This window comes from Strix aluco, chromosome 6, assembly GCF_031877795.1.
Source record: "Strix aluco isolate bStrAlu1 chromosome 6, bStrAlu1.hap1, whole genome shotgun sequence".
NCBI classification, from domain to species: Eukaryota; Metazoa; Chordata; class Aves; order Strigiformes; family Strigidae; genus Strix; species Strix aluco.
This window is the reverse complement of record NC_133936.1, coordinates 226981-237267: the sequence shown is the minus strand read 5'-3', so window position 1 is coordinate 237267 and position 10287 is coordinate 226981. Positions and strand designations below refer to the sequence as shown.

The 10287-nt window shown below is 66.5% G+C and overlaps 1 long non-coding RNA gene across 1 annotated transcript in view; it reads left to right on the top strand.

Moving 5' to 3' along the window:
* The window catches only part of LOC141925019 (uncharacterized), a 49557-nt gene extending 47373 nt beyond the window's left edge, over nt 1–2184 (top strand). The window contains exon 3 of the long non-coding RNA XR_012623731.1: nt 1478–2184. This is a non-coding gene — a long non-coding RNA (uncharacterized LOC141925019). The remainder of the gene's footprint in view (nt 1–1477) is intronic.
* The last annotated feature ends 8103 nt before the right edge of the window (nt 2185–10287 follow it).

Genomic DNA, 10287 nt, shown 5'->3' with positions numbered 1-10287 from the left:
TAAGCCCCGTGGCTGTAGCGCGGTCAGCGTGCGACCCGCCTGTGTTCAGGGCCCGGGTCTCTGCCTGGGTGGCCGCCTGTCCTGGCTGGCGACCTGCCAGCGTGCCCGCCCCGTACTCGGGGCGAGTGCCACGAGCCGTGGAGCCCTCTGTCCCCAGGAGCCGCTCGGCCGCCCTGTAATCAGGGCTGGGCGGGCTGCTGTAGGCAGCCAGCAGAGGCTGCCCTGTAAGTCCGGGGCTGGCCAGTGAGTGACCTGCAGGCCCGGGCACTCTGCAGTGCCGGCAGCGGCTCGAGCCCCCCGTAAGGAGGGGCGCAGCTTCCTTGGCCGCCGCTTTTGTGTGCCCAGCTCCCCTTTGTCCAGAGTTCCCAACTCCGAGCCCAGCTCCAGCGCCGGCCGGCACTGCACGCGTGGCAGCCCCGGAGCGTCGATTGGGTGAGAAAAGCTAATCTGTGAGGTTTTTTTGGGGGGAGGCGGGGGGTGGTGGTGGTGTTAGGTTATACGGGGTTGCGGGTGGGAGGGCCTCTGGGATTCGGGTGGTGCTGTGGCGAGCTCTGTCCGGGGGCCGGTGTCCCTCTCAGACCTGACGGCGTCCTTCTGCCATTACAGGAGCTGGCGGAGAAGAAGGAAGAGCCAAACATTGCGTGCGGAAAGACCTTCAAAGGCAAGAGAGAGCGGGGGGAGGAGCAGAGGAAGTCTGGGCAACAAGTGGAGGCAAAAGAAGGGCGCTCTGGGCAACAGGACCACCCTGTCACTGGGCTCTGGTCGTGCAAGGGTGTCACCAGGACCTTTGGTGCCCTTGGCCGGCTTTGTGCCCTGGCTGGCTTTGTGCCGGGTGATCTCCCTGTAAGCGGGGCTCGGGTCTTTGTTTTTTTGCCGGCCTTTTGCCACGTTGCCCCATGGTTCGGCTGCCCGGGCAGGTGGCAAGCGTCTGAGGGGGGTGAGCAGCACCGTCTCCGCAGCCGAGGCGGGAAGCGGGGCTCCTGAAGCCCATCGTGGTGGTGAGCTGCAGTCAGGACGGCCAGCCCATAACTCGGGCGTAGATGGGAGCCTTGAAGTGCACGGGGCTCGTTGAGCGGGCCGAGCCAAGGGAGAACCCCCTGTAAGGAAGGCCGTGAGCATCCCCTGTGCTTAAGGGGGGGTGCTGGGAGGGACGAGGGACCCTCCCCTGTGAGCAGGCCGGTGTCCCTGGCCCCGGCCTTTCAGAGGCGTGGGCTGAGACGTGTGCAGGGCTGGGCGTGCCCTGCCCTAGCCCTCTTTCTGTGTGCTGTCAGCCCCAGGAGCAGCCTGGGAGGAAGAGAGGCACGGGGGAAGGCAGGAGGCTGGGAGGCAACGGTGCCTGCGAGCCGGGCCCAGGTCCGGCCCGGGCAGGCCTGGCAGTGCTTTGAGCTGGGCCAGCGCCCTGGAAGCAGGGCTGGGGCCTCTGCTCCATCCTCCGGGTGGGGGAGCTGGCGCCTGACTGTGCCCCCCTTCCAAGCAGCAGCTCCTGGAGAAGAAAGGCGAGGCATCGTGAGGAGCGGCGGGCTGAAGAGAGGAGCGGGGCGAGAGAAGGAAGCTCTGGACAAAGGGGACCTCCCTGTTACCGGGGCTGCGGTCGCACGAGACCGTTGCCGGCACTTCTGGTGCCCTGGCCGGCGCTGCGCTAGGTGACCTCCCTGTAAGCAGGGCTCGGGTCTCTGGTCTTTTGTCACCTTGCCCCACGGTTTGGCTGCCCGGAGAGAAGGGCGGCCCTGTCAGGAGAGTGAGCGGCGCTGTCTCCGCGCCGAGGGGGAAATGGGGCTCTCCGGACCCCACGCCCGCCCTGTAAGCAGGGGAGGGCCGTTTCCCCGGCCCCGGCGGCTTTCTGGCTGCTGGCGGCCTGGCCAGCGTGACCCCCTGGAGTCGGGGCGTGTCACGGCATTTGTCCCTTGGCCACCCGTGAAGCCCCGTGGCACGTTGAGTCGCTGTGGCCTGCGTGCGTCGTGGGGGGCAGGTCTGGGGCTCTGCTCTCCTGCTCGTGGGAAGGGATGGCTCCCCAGACTCTGGCTGCACAGAGCTCGCTCTCTCTTCCGGGAAGTTTTGTTTGTCCCTGTGTGTGTGTGTGTGTGTGTGTGTGTGTGTGTCCCTGCCTGTGTCTGTGTCTGTGGGTGTGAGTGAGCGAGCGAATGAGCTTCTCGTTTAGGCCCCTGTTGAAATCACTGCAGCGTACTTAGCTTAAACTTCCCGGGAGGGAAAGAAGGGCTCTGTGCAGCAACGGGGGGGTCGGTCCCCTCTGAGCCCGCGAGCGGAGGGCGAGTCCCGGCTTGCCCCTCCTTGCCCCTCCTTTCGAAGGAGAGAGCGAAGCCCCGTGGCTGTAGCGCGGTCAGCGTGCGACCCGCCTGTGTTCAGGGCCCGGGTCTCTGCCTGGGTGGCCGCCTGTCCTGGCTGGCGACCTGCCAGCGTGCCCGCCCCGTACTCGGGGCGAGTGCCACGAGCCGTGGAGCCCTCTGTCCCCAGGAGCCGCTCGGCCGCCCTGTAATCAGGGCTGGGCGGGCTGCTGTAGGCAGCCAGCAGAGGCTGCCCTGTAAGTCCGGGGCTGGCCAGTGAGTGACCTGCAGGCCCGGGCACTCTGCAGTGCCGGCAGCGGCTCGAGCCCCCGTAAGGAGGGGCGCAGCTTCCTTGGCCGCCGCTTTTGTGTGCCCAGCTCCCCTTTGTCCAGAGTTCCCAACTCCGAGCCCAGCTCCAGCGCCGGCCGGCACTGCACGCGTGGCAGCCCCGGAGCGTCGATTGGGTGAGAAAAGCTAATCTGTGAGGTTTTTTTGGGGGGAGGCGGGGGGTGGTGGTGGTGTTAGGTTATATGGGGTTGCGGGTGGGAGGGCCTCTGGGATTCGGGTGGTGCTGTGGCGAGCTCTGTCCGGGGGCCGGTGTCCCTCTCAGACCTGACGGCGTCCTTCTGCCATTACAGGAGCTGGCGGAGAAGAAGGAAGAGCCAAACATTGCGTGCGGAAAGACCTTCAAAGGCAAGAGAGAGCGGGGGGAGGAGCAGAGGAAGTCTGGGCAACAAGTGGAGGCAAAAGAAGGGCGCTCTGGGCAACAGGACCACCCTGTCACTGGGCTCTGGTCGTGCAAGGGTGTCACCAGGACCTTTGGTGCCCTTGGCCGGCTTTGTGCCCTGGCTGGCTTTGTGCCGGGTGATCTCCCTGTAAGCGGGGCTCGGGTCTTTGTTTTTTTGCCGGCCTTTTGCCACGTTGCCCCATGGTTCGGCTGCCCGGGCAGGTGGCAAGCGTCTGAGGGGGGTGAGCAGCACCGTCTCCGCAGCCGAGGCGGGAAGCGGGGCTCCTGAAGCCCATCGTGGTGGTGAGCTGCAGTCAGGACGGCCAGCCCATAACTCGGGCGTAGATGGGAGCCTTGAAGTGCACGGGGCTCGTTGAGCGGGCCGAGCCAAGGGAGAACCCCCTGTAAGGAAGGCCGTGAGCATCCCCTGTGCTTAAGGGGGGGTGCTGGGAGGGACGAGGGACCCTCCCCTGTGAGCAGGCCGGTGTCCCTGGCCCCGGCCTTTCAGAGGCGTGGGGCTGAGACGTGCAGGGCTGGGCGTGCCCTGCCCTAGCCCTCTTTCTGTGTGCTGTCAGCCCCAGGAGCAGCCTGGGAGGAAGAGAGGCACGGGGGAAGGCAGGAGGCTGGGAGGCAACGGTGCCTGCGAGCCGGGCCCAGGTCCGGCCCGGGCAGGCCTGGCAGTGCTTTGAGCTGGGCCAGCGCCCTGGAAGCAGGGCTGGGGCCTCTGCTCCATCCTCCGGGTGGGGGAGCTGGCGCCTGACTGTGCCCCCCTTCCAAGCAGCAGCTCCTGGAGAAGAAAGGCGAGGCATCGTGAGGAGCGGCGGGCTGAAGAGAGGAGCGGGGCGAGAGAAGGAAGCTCTGGACAAAGGGGACCTCCCTGTTACCGGGGCTGCGGTCGCACGAGACCGTTGCCGGCACTTCTGGTGCCCTGGCCGGCGCTGCGCTAGGTGACCTCCCTGTAAGCAGGGCTCGGGTCTCTGGTCTTTTGTCACCTTGCCCCACGGTTTGGCTGCCCGGAGAGAAGGGCGGCCCTGTCAGGAGAGTGAGCGGCGCTGTCTCCGCGCCGAGGGGGAAATGGGGCTCTCCGGACCCCACGCCCGCCCTGTAAGCAGGGGAGGGCCGTTTCCCCGGCCCCGGCGGCTTTCTGGCTGCTGGCGGCCTGGCCAGCGTGACCCCCTGGAGTCGGGGCGTGTCACGGCATTTGTCCCTTGGCCACCCGTGAAGCCCCGTGGCACGTTGAGTCGCTGTGGCCTGCGTGCGTCGTGGGGGGCAGGTCTGGGGCTCTGCTCTCCTGCTCGTGGGAAGGGATGGCTCCCCAGACTCTGGCTGCACAGAGCTCGCTCTCTCTTCCGGGAAGTTTTGTTTGTCCCTGTGTGTGTGTGTGTGTGTGTGTGTGTGTGTGTGTCCCTGCCTGTGTCTGTGTCTGTGGGTGTGAGTGAGCGAGCGAATGAGCTTCTCGTTTAGGCCCCTGTTGAAATCACTGCAGCGTACTTAGCTTAAACTTCCCGGGAGGGAAAGAAGGGCTCTGTGCAGCAACGGGGGGTCGGTCCCCTCTGAGCCCGCGAGCGGAGGGCGAGTCCCGGCTTGCCCCTCCTTGCCCCTCCTTTCGAAGGAGAGAGCGAAGCCCCGTGGCTGTAGCGCGGTCAGCGTGCGACCCGCCTGTGTTCAGGGCCCGGGTCTCTGCCTGGGTGGCCGCCTGTCCTGGCTGGCGACCTGCCAGCGTGCCCGCCCCGTACTCGGGGCGAGTGCCACGAGCCGTGGAGCCCTCTGTCCCCAGGAGCCGCTCGGCCGCCCTGTAATCAGGGCTGGGCGGGCTGCTGTAGGCAGCCAGCAGAGGCTGCCCTGTAAGTCCGGGGCTGGCCAGTGAGTGACCTGCAGGCCCGGGCACTCTGCAGTGCCGGCAGCGGCTCGAGCCCCCCGTAAGGAGGGGCGCAGCTTCCTTGGCCGCCGCTTTTGTGTGCCCAGCTCCCCTTTGTCCAGAGTTCCCAACTCCGAGCCCAGCTCCAGCGCCGGCCGGCACTGCACGCGTGGCAGCCCCGGAGCGTCGATTGGGTGAGAAAAGCTAATCTGTGAGGTTTTTTTGGGGGGAGGCGGGGGGTGGTGGTGGTGTTAGGTTATATGGGGTTGCGGGTGGGAGGGCCTCTGGGATTCGGGTGGTGCTGTGGCGAGCTCTGTCCGGGGGCCGGTGTCCCTCTCAGACCTGACGGCGTCCTTCTGCCATTACAGGAGCTGGCGGAGAAGAAGGAAGAGCCAAACATTGCGTGCGGAAAGACCTTCAAAGGCAAGAGAGAGCGGGGGGAGGAGCAGAGGAAGTCTGGGCAACAAGTGGAGGCAAAAGAAGGGCGCTCTGGGCAACAGGACCACCCTGTCACTGGGCTCTGGTCGTGCAAGGGTGTCACCAGGACCTTTGGTGCCCTTGGCCGGCTTTGTGCCCTGGCTGGCTTTGTGCCGGGTGATCTCCCTGTAAGCGGGGCTCGGGTCTTTGTTTTTTTGCCGGCCTTTTGCCACGTTGCCCCATGGTTCGGCTGCCCGGGCAGGTGGCAAGCGTCTGAGGGGGGTGAGCAGCACCGTCTCCGCAGCCGAGGCGGGAAGCGGGGCTCCTGAAGCCCATCGTGGTGGTGAGCTGCAGTCAGGACGGCCAGCCCATAACTCGGGCGTAGATGGGAGCCTTGAAGTGCACGGGGCTCGTTGAGCGGGCCGAGCCAAGGGAGAACCCCCTGTAAGGAAGGCCGTGAGCATCCCCTGTGCTTAAGGGGGGGTGCTGGGAGGGACGAGGGACCCTCCCCTGTGAGCAGGCCGGTGTCCCTGGCCCCGGCCTTTCAGAGGCGTGGGGCTGAGACGTGCAGGGCTGGGCGTGCCCTGCCCTAGCCCTCTTTCTGTGTGCTGTCAGCCCCAGGAGCAGCCTGGGAGGAAGAGAGGCACGGGGGAAGGCAGGAGGCTGGGAGGCAACGGTGCCTGCGAGCCGGGCCCAGGTCCGGCCCGGGCAGGCCTGGCAGTGCTTTGAGCTGGGCCAGCGCCCTGGAAGCAGGGCTGGGGCCTCTGCTCCATCCTCCGGGTGGGGGAGCTGGCGCCTGACTGTGCCCCCCTTCCAAGCAGCAGCTCCTGGAGAAGAAAGGCGAGGCATCGTGAGGAGCGGCGGGCTGAAGAGAGGAGCGGGGCGAGAGAAGGAAGCTCTGGACAAAGGGGACCTCCCTGTTACCGGGGCTGCGGTCGCACGAGACCGTTGCCGGCACTTCTGGTGCCCTGGCCGGCGCTGCGCTAGGTGACCTCCCTGTAAGCAGGGCTCGGGTCTCTGGTCTTTTGTCACCTTGCCCCACGGTTTGGCTGCCCGGAGAGAAGGGCGGCCCTGTCAGGAGAGTGAGCGGCGCTGTCTCCGCGCCGAGGGGGAAATGGGGCTCTCCGGACCCCACGCCCGCCCTGTAAGCAGGGGAGGGCCGTTTCCCCGGCCCCGGCGGCTTTCTGGCTGCTGGCGGCCTGGCCAGCGTGACCCCCTGGAGTCGGGGCGTGTCACGGCATTTGTCCCTTGGCCACCCGTGAAGCCCCGTGGCACGTTGAGTCGCTGTGGCCTGCGTGCGTCGTGGGGGGCAGGTCTGGGGCTCTGCTCTCCTGCTCGTGGGAAGGGATGGCTCCCCAGACTCTGGCTGCACAGAGCTCGCTCTCTCTTCCGGGAAGTTTTGTTTGTCCCTGTGTGTGTGTGTGTGTGTGTGTGTGTGTGTGTCCCTGCCTGTGTCTGTGTCTGTGGGTGTGAGTGAGCGAGCGAATGAGCTTCTCGTTTAGGCCCCTGTTGAAATCACTGCAGCGTACTTAGCTTAAACTTCCCGGGAGGGAAAGAAGGGCTCTGTGCAGCAACGGGGGGTCGGTCCCCTCTGAGCCCGCGAGCGGAGGGCGAGTCCCGGCTTGCCCCTCCTTGCCCCTCCTTTCGAAGGAGAGAGCGAAGCCCCGTGGCTGTAGCGCGGTCAGCGTGCGACCCGCCTGTGTTCAGGGCCCGGGTCTCTGCCTGGGTGGCCGCCTGTCCTGGCTGGTGACCTGCCAGCGTGCCCGCCCCGTACTCGGGGCGAGTGCCACGAGCCGTGGAGCCCTCTGTCCCCAGGAGCCGCTCGGCCGCCCTGTAATCAGGGCTGGGCGGGCTGCTGTAGGCAGCCAGCAGAGGCTGCCCTGTAAGTCCGGGGCTGGCCAGTGAGTGACCTGCAGGCCCGGGCACTCTGCAGTGCCGGCAGCGGCTCGAGCCCCCCGTAAGGAGGGGCGCAGCTTCCTTGGCCGCCGCTTTTGTGTGCCCAGCTCCCCTTTGTCCAGAGTTCCCAACTCCGAGCCCAGCTCCAGCGCCGGCCGGCACTGCACGCGTGGCAGCCCCGGAGCGTCGATTGGGTGAGAAAAGCTAATCTGTGAGGTTTTTTTGGGGGGAGGCGGGGGGTGGTGGTGGTGTTAGGTTATATGGGGTTGCGGGTGGGAGGGCCTCTGGGATTCGGGTGGTGCTGTGGCGAGCTCTGTCCGGGGGCCGGTGTCCCTCTCAGACCTGACGGCGTCCTTCTGCCATTACAGGAGCTGGCGGAGAAGAAGGAAGAGCCAAACATTGCGTGCGGAAAGACCTTCAAAGGCAAGAGAGAGCGGGGGGAGGAGCAGAGGAAGTCTGGGCAACAAGTGGAGGCAAAAGAAGGGCGCTCTGGGCAACAGGACCACCCTGTCACTGGGCTCTGGTCGTGCAAGGGTGTCACCAGGACCTTTGGTGCCCTTGGCCGGCTTTGTGCCCTGGCTGGCTTTGTGCCGGGTGATCTCCCTGTAAGCGGGGCTCGGGTCTTTGTTTTTTTGCCGGCCTTTTGCCACGTTGCCCCATGGTTCGGCTGCCCGGGCAGGTGGCAAGCGTCTGAGGGGGGTGAGCAGCACCGTCTCCGCAGCCGAGGCGGGAAGCGGGGCTCCTGAAGCCCATCGTGGTGGTGAGCTGCAGTCAGGACGGCCAGCCCATAACTCGGGCGTAGATGGGAGCCTTGAAGTGCACGGGGCTCGTTGAGCGGGCCGAGCCAAGGGAGAACCCCCTGTAAGGAAGGCCGTGAGCATCCCCTGTGCTTAAGGGGGGGTGCTGGGAGGGACGAGGGACCCTCCCCTGTGAGCAGGCCGGTGTCCCTGGCCCCGGCCTTTCAGAGGCGTGGGGCTGAGACGTGCAGGGCTGGGCGTGCCCTGCCCTAGCCCTCTTTCTGTGTGCTGTCAGCCCCAGGAGCAGCCTGGGAGGAAGAGAGGCACGGGGGAAGGCAGGAGGCTGGGAGGCAACGGTGCCTGCGAGCCGGGCCCAGGTCCGGCCCGGGCAGGCCTGGCAGTGCTTTGAGCTGGGCCAGCGCCCTGGAAGCAGGGCTGGGGCCTCTGCTCCATCCTCCGGGTGGGGGAGCTGGCGCCTGACTGTGCCCCCCTTCCAAGCAGCAGCTCCTGGAGAAGAAAGGCGAGGCATCGTGAGGAGCGGCGGGCTGAAGAGAGGAGCGGGGCGAGAGAAGGAAGCTCTGGACAAAGGGGACCTCCCTGTTACCGGGGCTGCGGTCGCACGAGACCGTTGCCGGCACTTCTGGTGCCCTGGCCGGCGCTGCGCTAGGTGACCTCCCTGTAAGCAGGGCTCGGGTCTCTGGTCTTTTGTCACCTTGCCCCACGGTTTGGCTGCCCGGAGAGAAGGGCGGCCCTGTCAGGAGAGTGAGCGGCGCTGTCTCCGCGCCGAGGGGGAAATGGGGCTCTCCGGACCCCACGCCCGCCCTGTAAGCAGGGGAGGGCCGTTTCCCCGGCCCCGGCGGCTTTCTGGCTGCTGGCGGCCTGGCCAGCGTGACCCCCTGGAGTCGGGGCGTGTCACGGCATTTGTCCCTTGGCCACCCGTGAAGCCCCGTGGCACGTTGAGTCGCTGTGGCCTGCGTGCGTCGTGGGGGGCAGGTCTGGGGCTCTGCTCTCCTGCTCGTGGGAAGGGATGGCTCCCCAGACTCTGGCTGCACAGAGCTCGCTCTCTCTTCCGGGAAGTTTTGTTTGTCCCTGTGTGTGTGTGTGTGTGTGTGTGTGTGTGTGTGTCCCTGCCTGTGTCTGTGTCTGTGGGTGTGAGTGAGCGAGCGAATGAGCTTCTCGTTTAGGCCCCTGTTGAAATCACTGCAGCGTACTTAGCTTAAACTTCCCGGGAGGGAAAGAAGGGCTCTGTGCAGCAACGGGGGGTCGGTCCCCTCTGAGCCCGCGAGCGGAGGGCGAGTCCCGGCTTGCCCCTCCTTGCCCCTCCTTTCGAAGGAGAGAGCGAAGCCCCGTGGCTGTAGCGCGGTCAGCGTGCGACCCGCCTGTGTTCAGGGCCCGGGTCTCTGCCTGGGTGGCCGCCTGTCCTGGCTGGCGACCTGCCAGCGTGCCCGCCCCGTACTCGGGGCGAGTGCCACGAGCCGTGGAGCCCTCTGTCCCCAGGAGCCGCTCGGCCGCCCTGTAATCAGGGCTGGGCGGGCTGCTGTAGGCAGCCAGCAGAGGCTGCCCTGTAAGTCCGGGGCTGGCCAGTGAGTGACCTGCAGGCCCGGGCACTCTGCAGTGCCGGCAGCGGCTCGAGCCCCCCGTAAGGAGGGGCGCAGCTTCCTTGGCCGCCGCTTTTGTGTGCCCAGCTCCCCTTTGTCCAGAGTTCCCAACTCCGAGCCCAGCTCCAGCGCCGGCCGGCACTGCACGCGTGGCAGCCCCGGAGCGTCGATTGGGTGAGAAAAGCTAATCTGTGAGGTTTTTTTGGGGGGAGGCGGGGGGTGGTGGTGGTGTTAGGTTATATGGGGTTGCGGGTGGGAGGGCCTCTGGGATTCGGGTGGTGCTGTGGCGAGCTCTGTCCGGGGGCCGGTGTCCCTCTCAGACCTGACGGCGTCCTTCTGCCATTACAGGAGCTGGCGGAGAAGAAGGAAGAGCCAAACATTGCGTGCGGAAAGACCTTCAAAGGCAAGAGAGAGCGGGGGGAGGAGCAGAGGAAGTCTGGGCAACAAGTGGAGGCAAAAGAAGGGCGCTCTGGGCAACAGGACCACCCTGTCACTGGGCTCTGGTCGTGCAAGGGTGTCACCAGGACCTTTGGTGCCCTTGGCCGGCTTTGTGCCCTGGCTGGCTTTGTGCCGGGTGATCTCCCTGTAAGCGGGGCTCGGGTCTTTGTTTTTTTGCCGGCCTTTTGCCACGTTGCCCCATGGTTCGGCTGCCCGGGCAGGTGGCAAGCGTCTGAGGGGGGTGAGCAGCACCGTCTCCGCAGCCGAGGCGGGAAGCGGGGCTCCTGAAGCCCATCGTGGTGGTGAGCTGCAGTCAGGACGGCCAGCCCATAAC